Below are 13906 nucleotides of genomic sequence, written 5' to 3'. Positions count from 1 at the left end.
CTTCGGATATATTTTTTTAAGGTTTTTACTGTGAGATTTTGCTTCTACGGCCAACTTCTTTTCAAATTCTCTCTTAGCCTGTCTTATCAATGTCTTACATTTAACTTGCCAGCGCTTATGCTTTATCCTATTTTCTTCTGTCGGATCCTTCTTCCAATTTTTGAATAAAGATCTTTTGGCTAAAATAGCTTCTTTCATCTCACCTTTTAACCATGCTGGGAATCATTTTGCCTTCCTTCCACCTTTCTTAATGTGTGGAATACATCTGGACTGTGTTTCTAGGATGGTTTGGTTTTTTTTAAACCATGTCCATGCCTCTTGCACACTTTTTACCTTTGTAGCTGTTCCTTTCAGTTTTTTTCTATTTTTCTCATTTTATCAGTTTCCCTTTTGAAAGTTTAGCGCTAGAGCCGTAGATTTACTTACTATCCCCCTTCCTGTCATTAATTCAAATTTGATCATATTATGATTACTATTGCCAACTGGCCCCAGCACCATTACCTCTCTCACCAAATCCTGTGCTCCATTAAGAATTAGATCTAAAATTGCTCCCTCTCTCATCAGTTCCAGAACCAATTGTTCCATAATATTGCCATTTATTCCATCCAGGAACTTTCTCTCTCTAGCATGTCCTGATGTTACATTTACCCAGTCAATATTGGGGTAATTGAAATCTCCCATTATTACTGCACTACCAATTTGGTTAGATTAGAGATGACAGAAAACTTGAAGGTTGTCTGGCAGGCCAAGTGTTAACTTCCACTGATTTATCCACCCCCTTAAACTTGTACATTAGAAAAATTGGCATAGTTTCTGATGCACTACAAAAAAAAAATCTGCACAGCTATGAAGAGAACACATTAGGTATCCTATTTAAAAGGGAAATCCAGATTTCAACATATCAAAATATGGAAAAGAAATTCTGAATTCTTCAGACTTGGAAGCCAAAAAACATACCAATCTGTACAAACTTTCAGTCAATGTTTCGATATAAAATCTAATTATTTAAGCATTTCCCCCCTTGCTTGAGTGATCTCAGGATCACAGTGTCCAGCCTTTTCAAAAACTGCTGCACTTTTAACTCCTACTGTCATAATGTAATGCCTTAAATTTGATATTGCTTTATGATGTTTACGCTATGTAAATCTGAGGTTTCATTTTTTTTGTGATCCGCTTAGGACAAATGTTGAAGTTGGTAAAATATTTAGTCAGATGATATGCTGTCTATAGTTGGTAAAGGAGCTTCAACGTCTATGTCAGCCTGCTGGAGTGAAATTTCACTAACAGTGATCTGCATATTCTAGAGCACAGAATTCAGAATTTGTGACTATTAGTTGGTGCCCAGAATTCCAAGCAGGACGTCAGAAGAGCTTTTTGCCAGTGTGGATAGAAGAAAGAAGGTGTTTAACATTTGAAAAAGAAAAAGAAGCAGCTCTGCTTTTAGGTGGAAGAAAATACCTCGGGTCGCTGTCAGCTCTCAGCAGTTTCAGTGTACGACTAAAATGGTAATTTATCAAGTTTTCTAGGCTTTTTGTACAATTCTGGTTGCGATGGAGAAGGTACAGAGAAGGGCAACCAAAATGATAAGGGGAATGGAACAGCTCCCCTATGAGGAAAGACTAAAGAGGTTAGGGCTGTTCACCTTGGAAAAGAGACGACTGAGGGGGGATATGATAGAGGTCTTTAAGATCATGAGAGGTCTAGAACGAGTAGATGTGAATCAGTTATTTACACTTTCGGATAATAGGAGGACTAGGGGGCATTTCATGAAGTTAGCAAGTAGCACATTTAAAACTAATTGGAGAAAGTTCTTTTTACTCAACGCACAATTAAACTCTGGAATTTGTTGCCAGAGGATGTGGTTAGTGCAGTTAGTATAACTGTGTTTAAAAAAGGATTGGATAAGTTCTTGGAGGAGAAGTCCATTACCTGCTATTAAGTTCACTTAGAGAATAGCCACTGCCATTAGCAATGGTTACATGGAATAGACTTAGTTTTTGGGTACTTGCCAGGTTCTTATGGCCTGGATTGGCCAATGTTGGAAACAGGATGCTGGGCTTGATGGACCCTTGGTCTGACCCAGTATGGCATTTTCTTATGTTCTTAACCCTGGATATGGGGAACACCCACTGCTTCAATGTTACAGTGATCTTCTGGGCTTGGAAAACTTGAGGACGTTCTGAGCGCTTGCTACAGGGAGACTGAATACTAACAGCACATGGTTTGCTATCTCCCATGACTGCAATGTGGGATTTACATTTTTTGTTGGCCTACATACTTTATCTTTCTTTAAGCATTAAGATATCCTAGGGAGGAGGGAAGGGAGGTAACATTCATACACACACATATGACAAGAATATTTAGTGGCATTTGTGTGTCTGTACATGTGTTAATTTCAAGATGTGTATACAAATGAATGAAGTGCTTGTCTGTGGGGAAGAAAGGCAGGTGAGCGAAGTGGTGTCAGAAGCACAGTGTTGATATCATTAAGGCATTCTGATTTAAGGAACTCGATGACGGACAAATCAACCAATTTGTGTTTAGTGATGGTTTAGCACATTTTTGTGATCGCAATCTGAGTTTTGAAACAAGATCCTTACTCACCATTTTTGCATAGAAAATGATATGAGAACATACCCTCTCCCCCAGGAGTCTCTTTCTTGTGAGGGTAGCTTGCATTTCAAAAAGGAGACTGCAGTCACAAAAAAGGGGCATAGCCATGGCCCAGGATTGGATTGCTAGGACAGAATAAAACTGGTCCATTTCAATTCAACAACCTATTCATGCACCTAAATGTTCTTCATGCAACCATTATAGCAGCAATTAATATGTAGTACAAATCACCCTCTCTCTCTCTCTTTTCTTCTTTAGAATAATAAATACAAGATTTGGTAAGCAGGATAGAAATGGCTTCCCAAAACCTGTCCCAAGACCTGAAGACGATTGGACAGAAATTCCTGAGTAAGATTCAGGACTCCCTCAGTCAGGGTTCTTCAACATTATTGCGTTTACCGTTCTTCTTCTGTTCATTGGTAAGTAGTGCTCCAGATACTAAGGAAAGGGTTTAAAGGGACACATGCCACCTACAGGCCAAGGACCAGATATTAAATATACTTAATTTCAAAAGAAACAGTTCACAGAACATGTTCTCATAGATCAGTGAAGTCTGCTGTTTAGATGATGCCTTGGATTTTGATATGATTTGGTATTTGTCTGCATGGATGAATATGTTCTTGGGAAATAACAGTCAAACTAGTTCTAGGTGAAAACATTTTAATGGACTAACTCAGTACATCTGGGGCTAATTCAGTAGCCTGGAGAGCATAGCTCGGGAAAGCTAGTCACAGACGTAATGAGTTAGTTCAATATTTTGTTGACCTAATTTCTACATATTCATGTGAATTAACATTGCGACCACAAGATTTTGCTAGGGAAATAAGTAAAGGCCTCCATACACATCATTGCTTATGCCACATTACAATTTTGTCTAGACTTTATTTAATGAACTCCTTTTTCTTATTAACTCTAAAACAAAGCTCCCCCGCTGAATAATGCTATGAGCTTCCTGGGATATTAAGTTCCACATTTAGCCTCCCAGGAACTTTAGTGATCTTGCCCCTCTTCCAGTGGAGTGGAACTTGGCTGTTACTAGCATGGAAGAAAAAATTATCACCTCTCCCCCCACCACAATTCAGACAAAGGGACTGTGGAACTGGCTACCAACAGCAGGTGTGATATAAGGAGAAATGGATGGTAGATCCACAATACAATGGGCACTGCCCAAATTTTATGCCCGAGGTTCAGTGGGAATGGCACAAAAGAAAGAGAAAGGAAAAGCTGCCCTGAAGAGCACCAGAGTGTATTACACGCTGCCGACACCACTCTGTGTGTTTTAGAGGGCAACTTTCAAAGCCATTTATGCAGACTAATAGTGATTGCCACGTGTACACTGGTTATCTGCAAGTTGCCCTACTTCAATTAAGGCCAACAGAACAAGGAGTGTTCCGCAATGCTTGTACCATTAGCCTCATTTAGGGGAGGTGTTCTGGAGGGGTAGGGGAGGAGAATGTTTGGACAGGATAGAAAACTAGCATGTTTAGATTATATTTTCAAGTCTACGTGCATTATTTTCCGAAGATGTTCTTACCTGGCACCAAGAGCAGTTGCAAGTGTCGAGTACTTGATATCCATGACAAATTTCAAAATGACTCTCACTTGCCCACAAACTTAAAGGTGATGCAGAGTCCTTGAGTAAAAAAGGCACCTACAGATTTGGCTCATGCGGAGAGTGTGAAAACTGCCCCCTTCCGCCCCCACCCACCCACTAGCCCTTTCAGCTTGAGTTTATTGAACAGAGACAGCAGTAAATGAAATTATCCTCTCACATTTATTTATTTTTATTTTATTTATTTGAGTTTTCTATACCGGCATTCACAGAGATTCGTATCATGTCGGTTTACATAAAACAGGGGTGATCAATACATTATAAACGTGCATAAATATAACATGAGTATACATTTTATACATTTACAAATTATAACAAGTTATAAAAGTGCGCAGAAAAATCAGTTACAATAAAACAAGGATGGTTCTAACTGGGAGAAGAAGAAGAAGATGATAGAAATTTAACAAGAATAAGAATGTGCAGTGTTTGGCATCTAGAGACATTTCTGTCTCTAGATGCCCCAATATGAAGTTAACACAGGCAGCAGCATCTTCTTCTTGCTGCTTTGATGGCAATTAACCTCTGTTTGTTTCCAGTAAACCAGAGTTTCTCTTTGCATGTTAAACAGAAGCTGATCAATTGCTCTCTTCTCCCATTCCTCTTCCTAGTTGCTGTGCTGCTGATGGTTGTAATCGCCTGCAGCTACTACTGTTGCGGGGTTAATAAGAAACACAGGCTCATCAAGGTTGAGCCAACCCCAGATGTATGAAGACCCACAGAAGATGTTCCGAGGAAGCAGCTGGTCCTACCTGCGTGGGCTGGCACTCAAAAGAACCAGCTCCCTACCACCGTCCTCCAATCACCACCGTTATGTCAGCTCATTCAAAGTCACCTTAGTAACACCATTCAACAGAAACAACTGGTGAGAGGGAAAAAAAAAAAACCCAAAAAAACAGAGTCTCGTTGGGATGTCTGCCACAGTCCGTCTTTAGACCCCCAAAAAAAGAGACTGCTACTTTCTAAATGACTATGCGCAAAACAAAAACAAACATTAACTTAGCATCCAAATAAAGAACTATAAAAAAAAAATGTTAAAGATACTGGAATAACTGCAAATAAAACCATATTTACATTTTCTTTGATGACAGCTAAAGAAAAGAACAAGCAGACAAACTGTGTGGAGGAACCAAGGATGAATTTTATATCTCTGTCTTCCACTAGTTACTTTTTCACTTTACTATTTCAATCCCTTATCATCGGATTTTTTTTAATTATTTAAAGAGACTGGAAATACATTTTATGGACATGACAACTAAAAACAGGATCACCTCTTTCAGTTCTGATTGTGGGGAGAAAAACTACTTTTTTCAGGAGATTGCAAACTAAATATTTCTTTTGAGATTTGTTTTATGAGGAATTCCACAATTTATTGTTCCTACTGTGTACTGTACATTTGGCAGTACTTATATTTTTATTGGTAAAATGGAAGAATTTTAAAAATATAAACAAGTTATGGATGCTAAGATCATCCTGACAATGTCATTTACTATTTCAATCCCTTATCATCGGATTTTTTTTTTAATTATTTAAAGAGACTGGAAATACATTTTGGGGTAGATTTTTAAAAAGAGCGCGTTCGCGTACTTTTGTTTGCGCACCAGGCGCAAACAAAAGTACGCTGGATTTTAGAAGATACGCCGGCCCATAGGCCGCCGGCGCGCGCAGAGCCCCGAGATGTGCGTAGGTCCCGGGGTTTTTGGAAGGGGGTGTGTCAGGGGGCGGGACCCGATGACGCGGCGTTTCGGGGGGGGGGCGTGGTGTTTCGGGGGCGGGGCTGTGGGCATGGCGTCGGCCCGGGGGCGTGGTCCAGGCCTTCGGACCAGCCCCCCGGGTCGGAGCACGGGGCGCGCGTAGATTTACGTCTGCTTCTCGCAGGCGTAAATCTACGGACAAAGGTAAGGGGGGGGTTTAGATAGGGCCGGGGGGGAGGGTTAGGTAGAGGAAGGGGGGGAAGGTGAGGGGAGGGCGAAAGAGAGTTCCCTCTGAGGCCGTTCCGATTTCGGAGCGGCCTCGGAGGGAAAGGTGACAGGCTGCGCGGCTCGGCGCGCGCCGGCTGCCCAAAATCGGCAGCCTTGCGCGCGCCGATCCAGGATTTTAGAAGATACGCCACGCGTAGGTGCATATCTTCTAAAACAAAGATTTTAGAAGATACGCCACGCGTATCTTCTAAAATCCTGGATCGGCGCGCGCAAGGCTGCCGATTTGGGCAGCCGGCGCGTGCCGAGCCGCGCAGCCTGTCACCGTTCCCTCCGAGGCCGCTCCGAAATCGGAGCGGCCTCAGAGGGAACTCTCTTTCGCCCTCCCCTCACCTTCCCCTCCCTTCCTCTACCTAACCCTCCCCCCCGGCCCTATCTAAACCCCCCCCTTACCTTTGTCCATAGATTTACGCCTGCGAGAAGCAGACGTAAATCTACGCGCGCCCCGTGCTCCGACCCGGGGGCTGGTCCGAAGGCCTGGACCACGCCCCCGGGCCGGCGCCACGCCCACGCTCCCGCCCCCGAAACGCCACGCCCCTCTCCCGAAACGCCGCATCATCGGGTCCCGCCCCTGACACGCCCCCTTCCAAAAACCCCGGGACCTACACACGTCCCGGGGCTCTGTGCGCGCCGGCGGCCTATGGAAAATAGGCGCACCGGCGTGCAAGGCCCTGCTCGCATAAATCCGGGCAGATTTACGCGAGCAGTGCTTTTAAAATCCGCCCATTTATGGACATGACAACTAAAAACAGGATCACCTCTTTCAGTTCTGATTGTGGGGAGAAAAACTACTTTTTCAGGAGATTGCAAACTAAATATTTCTTTTGAGATTTGTTTTATGAGGACTTCTACAATTTATTGTTCCTACTGTGTACTGTACATTTGGCAATACTTATATTTTTATTGGTAAAATGGAGGAATTTTAAAAATATAAATAAATTATGGATGCTAAGATCATCCTGACAATGTCATTTACTATTTCAATCCCTTATCATCGGATTTTTTTTTAAATTATTTAAAGAGACTGGAAATACATTTTATGGACATGACAACTAAAAACAGGATCACCTCTTTCAGTTCTGATTGTGGGGAGAAAAACTACTTTTTTCAGGAGATTGCAAACTAAATATTTTTTGAGATTTGTTTTATGAGGGCTTCTACAATTTATTGTTCCTTCTGTGTACTGTACATTTGGCAGTACATGAAAATGAAGAATTTGACTGTTTTCATACTACCTGTTTGATGAATGTAAATATTCTGAACTGTTTTGTATTGTGATAGAGATAAGATTGTATATAATAAATATCTGAAAGGTTGATGCTATCTGTTCAATTGTATTTTCCTGACTATTCTTTCTGGCTGTCAATAGCTTACTGAACTCAAGTCCTTTTAATGGCAGTATGTAGTATGGTAAAAGTGTTTTTATCTGATAATTTTCTTTCCTCGTGTCCTGCTAGACCAATCCATTACCCTTTGGATTTCCTCATTCCTCAGCTGCCAGTCACAGAGATCACACACCCCTTATGCAATCAGTCTTTTGCATAAAAGGGGGAGTAGTCAGTGGCCCTGGTCAGCAGCCTCAGTCAGAGCAATCAGACAAGAAATCTCAAGTATGCCCTTTCTTTCAGTTCTTATTACATTTTTTATGATCGCTTGAGATCATCCCCTCCTCAGGGGAGGGCAAAGAGGGAGCATGGAGAGAGAAAGAGAGAAAGAGAATTGAGGGCTAGGCCCTTGTCCAAGCCTTTCTGTAGAAGGTCCAAGATTTGCAATACATCCATTTTCCATGGTCAGATTCCATTCTCTTGACAGTCCACCTCAAACAACCTCCAGATTCTGACATAGGCTAAGGAGATTAAGTTTTTACATGCTTTCAGCATTGTGGCTAGTATGGATATTTCTTGCGAGTATCCTGTTTTGAAGTCGTACCTTCTCAAGAGCCAGACCATATCCCAAAGATGGAGAAGGTTCTCCTGTCTGTACCAGGCCCTGTCCTGGCTACCCCTGTTCTCAGGGTTGCCACACACTGTCTTATCAGGCCTTCTTCTTGGTCAGACCAGTGTTGCCGCCATCATTTTTATAGGTGGCCTTATCTTCTTTATCCTTCCTTACGTATCAGTCACCAAGATGAGAATATTAACCGAAGACTGACCTTGTGTATCAGATGGAAGCAGGTCACTGTATCCTTGGATTCCACATTGCAATGACTGACTTCTAGGTCTGGCCTGCACCTCCTGACAAGATCCTTACAAATATCTTCTCTTCCTACCAGATGTCATACTGCTAACTGGGACCCAGACTGGGTTAACACATGTCTATTCTTGGGCCACGCATAGTCTTTAATCTTGGCCAGAGAATCCTCTGTAGTATTCTGATGACCCTCGATTGTGCTTTGTTCAATAGTTCTAGTGCTGCCTCTTTTAGCCCAGCTTAGATGGGCCAGTATGGCCAGAGATCAGAGTGTCCCTTGGGCGGTCATTACTCTGCTTTCCCTATGGGGTGATGCTCTGATACCAGGTAACCTCTTTTTCTCCCCATCCTGACTACTTAACAGTGTATATTAGGGTGCTTTGAAAAGGTTTTTTCTATGAAACCAAACTAATTGAGTAGAAAAATCATTACTGCACTGTGAAACTGCTCTAAATAGAGTTGTAAAACTATTCAAGATTGTTGGCATGCCAGAATAAGTTGAAATGCTAGAATGTAGGCCAAAAGCTAAAAAGTATGTTGAGTTCAATATGACAAATCGTTCCTGCCTTTACATTTTATTTATTTAGCATTTTTTTATATACTGAGGTATAGCAGAGTTGCCTTCACTCCGGTTTACATTTATAACAACCTGTTACATTAAAAAATTTAAAATGTAATTTTAACAATAAACTGAGAACTGGCATATAATGTAGTATAAACAAAACAAGATATACAAAAGGATAGGTACATTGAAATATCTGAGTTCAAATCATAAAAGGAGACATCTGTAGCTTGAAAGCAGGAGAGATTGTCATAGGGGGAGATTGAATGTTAGAAGGCTATGGGATTATATTTTAAGATCATTGTGCGTGCTGTCATTAATAGTTTGGCTGAGTAGCCAGGCTTTTAGGTCTTTTTTAAAAGATTTTATGTTTTCTTGAACGGTTAGGTAATGAGGTAACGAATTCCATAACTTTGGGCCAATGATGGAAATGGCTCTGTTTCTGGTGGAAGACAGTTTGGCATGTGGAAGTGATGGAATCACTAGTTGAAGTTTACTAGTTGTTCTTGTGCGCAGAGAACAATGGATATGTATGATGTCATCAAAGGCAGTGTAGTCTGCTTTATAAATTGCTTTATGAAGTATTGAGAGAACTTTGAATTCTATTCTTTTCTCTATTGGGAGCCACTGTAATTGGTTGAGAACAGGTGTAATGTGTTCAGATTTTCTTTTACCAGTCATGAGATAAAATTATAATTCCAACCAATTAGGAAAATGTTATGCAAACAAACTAGCTTATTGGTGTGTAAATTGGATGTGGCTATCTATTTAATTTGGTGTGTATTTAATCTGGCAGTGCTCTCTGAGACTACTAGCAAGTCAATTCAAAACAATCTCACACTCTCCTGAAATATTACATATTTTATCTAAAATAAAGTTCTTTCTTAAGATGCCAGTGTTTAAGCATTTATTTATAGAACCATAACAAGGGTCCTCAGTCTGAAATGAGGCACCCTGAAGTCCCTGCTCATTCCTCTTAAATCTAGTATGGGCACATCATCTTTGCCCTTCCTTGGCCCCACAAAGTAAAGTGAACACACACTCTATCCCTTTCCTGGTGGCAGGATTGGAATTATTGCTTTAAGTCCTGTATCCTTTGCAGGGATGCTTCTACTACAAACACTCTGAACTGCCAAACATGGGGGAAAATAAAAAATAAATCTGGAGCTGGGGTGGCATCATTGTGCAAGTACACCTTTAAAGTTATATTTGGAAAACATTGGCTCACTAAAATATGGGCCACTTCCAAGGAAAGTAGAGTTAAATTGCTGCCTTGACTTACTAGCGGAGGGGCTTAGAATATTTTATTGGGCAGAGTAGCTACCATCCACAGCTTCAGGTGGGTTGGTCCTCAGCCTCTTGGCCCTACAAAAGGACTAGAATCTCCCTCTAGATACCTGTGACATTACCGACCCAGCCTCCTTGCCCTTATGCTGGTACTTTTTTATTTTATTTTTATTTATTTATCGAGTTTTATATACCGTCGTTCGGTTTCGCCATCACAACGATTTACTGTTTTGATGTTTAACAGGATGTTTAAAAATTCACGTGCTTGTTAAAATATTTATTGTAGGCGTTATAAGATAGTTCGGTTGTTGAACTGTACAGGTTAAATTACGTGCTTTGGATTGGTTCTACATGTTTATATGGGTCGGTAGGGAGGAAGTTATAACAGAGTCATTGGCTGTTGGTAGGCTTTGGTGAACATCCTAGTTCTTTTTTGAAGGTTTTCTAAGTCCTCACATGTTCAAATGACCTCTTTCCTCTGCCTGCCTTTGTGGCTTGGTTTTGCCTAAGTCCTTTACTAGATTCTCTAACTTCACCAACAAGGAGCCCCCTCTCCGCTCCCAAACGGGAGCTTTCACAGACATGCCTTAGATGCTGAGTCCGCTGCCCAATTATGGAGCCACAGTAGTCTTCTAATTGCCATCTCAAAGGCAATCGACCTTCAGGATAACTTGACCAGGTCATACAATATATGTGCCAAAAAGGCTACCGCCAATTCTCTGGTATTGTTGAACACAGCTTAGGGTAGCTTGAGCTAATAACTCCAGAAAATAGAGTCCTGAATTGTCATGTCCACTGTGGCGAAGGCCTGCTTTAGAACCACCTCTGTCTTCCTTCCTGGGGTCCCTCAAGGCCCCCAGGAAGGAAGGGCACCTTCCTCTATGGGATGGTGGTTTTGCAAGCCATAGCTGACATGAGCATGTCCACTCTTGGGACGCGCAGCAGCTAATTCTTCTCATCCTCAGGGAGAGGATATAATCACTCCATTATCCTGCCACCTTTGAGCCGCCCTGAGAGAAGTTCCATTCTGACAGTACCATCCATCTTAGGACCTCATTTAATGAAATAGTTCTTGTGGGCTTACTAATGACCTGTAAGATATAGGTTGCCCTCCGACATGTCCTCTGTTTTAGTGTTTGCTGTTTTCAAGGCTGTCTGAATGCTGGTGATGAAGTCTGCAAGTTCTTCCTCAAAGAACACTGTCCTTCCTGAGAACTCCTGGGTACACGCGGCGCAGATCTGACTGCCAGTCATCCTTCTCCTGGAGTCTGGCGCGGTGGTCATACCAGGCAAATCCCTCCACTTCCATGTCTCCTGTGAGCAGTCTGTTCCCCAAAGATCCATGGTCTAGGGATTTTGCACTTGCCATAAAGCCCATCTTCTACATAGCACAGAAAGCCTGGTATATTACGAGGACAAAATCAGGGGAAAACCCTCTAGGGTGAACTCCTGCCGTATCCCTAAGCTGATTCTAGAACAAAGCCCTGCTATGAGTCTATCATACTGTTCCTTTGGGCTGCTTCAGTTTCCCCTTCCACAAGAGGAGCTACCGAGTCTACTTGTCCTGGAATGAGACCTTTTTTCCCTAGGGTAAGGGAAGCAGCATCCATCCATAGCTGATGTTTCACCCCTCCCGAAGCTCTTCCCCTACATGAGAAGAGATACAGTTATGCCCTTCCCAGGTGTCCACATCCGGTTTGCCATCACAAGATGGGCAGAAGGAGCCTACCTTACTGGGCACCTTCCAAGTGCCAAGGAGCTGCACCTGCAGCCACAGAGTATGTTTTCAGCTGTTAGCGTCTCACTGTATCCAGCACAAATTGTACTTATATAGAGAATCCCCACAAATCCCAGCTCCAAATCCTCTGCCCAGATAGCTTTAGCATTTCTAAATAATTGTAGCAAGGTTTTCACTGTGCCGTTCAAGCACACTGCCAATAGTTAGCTATTCTAGCAACTGCATTTTTTTTTTTTGCACAATGCGGTGCTACCGCTGGTGTACAGGCCTGCCTTAACCCCTGCTGCGGCTCGGTGCGGCCTACACTCTCTTCCTTTTCATGTGCTTCACCCTCTGGCTTACTCACCACCTACCTAATACCGCTGCTCAATGCTGCTGTGCTTTAGACCACTGAAGTCCTCGCTCATATGGTGTAGAAAAACTCTTGCTTTTACTTAGTTGTATTCATCTCAGTCTGAGCAAAGCAGAACACTCAACAACCAAAAAACGGGGGCAGGGAGTCAGAGACAGCGAGCGTGAGAGAGCTCAAGCCCCAGAACAAAACTCTTTTTGATAAAGGCAGGTCCCTCAGGATCACCACTTACTAGGGAAGGAAGTCAACCTAGGAGGGATTCTCAGACCCTCGCAAACAAGGATCCAAGCCCTAGGTACCTACAGCCAGAAAGAAATCTCTGGGAGACAGCTGCACTGGGAAAATCAACCCTGAGAGGTTGTTATCCCAGAAGCTAGTAAACTCCACCAGCCAGGGTGCAACTGATGAATCTGGGAGTAAACAATGAGTTATTCTACCCATGTTTGCAGCTACCTCTGCCTACTTTCCCTTTTATGCAAAAGAGTAACATCATAAGTGGGGTGTGACCTCTGTCTCTGAAAGCTAAGGAATGGGGAAAACCCAAGCAGGTCTAGCAGGAAGAAAAGGGACTGCTGCTCAGCCACCAGGCTGACCCTGCAGGTACACTTTCAATATTAGTGCTCGGATAGAAACTTGGACTCTAACCTTCAAAAAAATGTACATGAGCAGGCACGATTTTGAAAATCTAGAATCAAAAGTAAATATCTCTTTTTCTTCTCCCCTGCTTCAACAGCAGGGGAGAAGAAAAACAACCAATAAGGACTGTATAACAGAGTCTGGGTAAAACAAATAAGCATGGGTGTAGCTTGCTTATTGCGGCGGTTACTACCCCTACTACCCCTAACTAATCAAGCTAGATATTTCAATGGTGGGGGTGGAAGGGAAATAGAACCAAGAGCTAAGAGAAACAGATAAGTATGAGAGAAAAAATGTGTGAAGCTTGCTGGGCAGACTGGATGGGCCGTTTGGTCTTCTTCTGCCGTCATTTCTATGTTTCTATAGTACATAATGATTTCTCCTTTTTCAATGCAAAAATAAAAGAAAAAGAGGTTATTTGACTTTTCTTCACCTGCCAACCAATGGCAGTGCAAATGAGGTGCCACTTTCAGCCCATAAAAGGCTGACAGTTTCTCCAAAGCACGGGTGGGAGAAATCTTTTGGACCCAATGGCTGCACTGAGGGCCCAGTTCAGGTGTGTGGGGGAGGGGATGGAGCCAATGAAGGTCCCTCCTGAGTTTCATTCCAGTTTGAGGAGTTACAACTGCCTGAGAGTCAAGTGGCGACACCACTTCCAGATGTGGATGTCCCTTTCGGGCAGCAGGGACATGCTGTTGCCACTGTGTTTCGGGGGCAGTCTTGCTGTTGCAAGCCAGATCAAAGCCTCCCATGAACTGGATATGACCTGCTGGCTGTAGATTGCCTCTTTAACATGCAGATTTTGTGCTTTTAGCTGTAAAGAATGTGAGTATAAAGTACACACATTCCCCCTGCTTGTAGATCCACAGTTAATTTTAAAATTGTCCCCAGTCTTAACATACCTGAAAAGAGTGATTAAAAATTCAAAGTGAGCATAAAG

General features: G+C 42.5%; 1 long non-coding RNA gene across 1 annotated transcript in view; it reads left to right on the top strand.

Moving 5' to 3' along the window:
• Nucleotides 1-632: 632 nt before the first annotated feature.
• LOC115082269 overlaps nucleotides 633-13906 on the top strand; it is a 50692-nt gene continuing 37418 nt past the window's right edge. The window contains exon 1 of the long non-coding RNA XR_003854116.1: nucleotides 633-1505. This is a non-coding gene — a long non-coding RNA (uncharacterized LOC115082269). The remainder of the gene's footprint in view (nucleotides 1506-13906) is intronic.

The sequence above is a fragment of the Rhinatrema bivittatum genome, unplaced genomic scaffold (genome assembly GCF_901001135.1).
Source record: "Rhinatrema bivittatum unplaced genomic scaffold, aRhiBiv1.1, whole genome shotgun sequence".
Taxonomy (NCBI): Eukaryota; Metazoa; Chordata; class Amphibia; order Gymnophiona; family Rhinatrematidae; genus Rhinatrema; species Rhinatrema bivittatum.
Note: the sequence above shows the minus strand (reverse complement) of the source record. Positions and strands in the feature narration are given on the sequence as shown.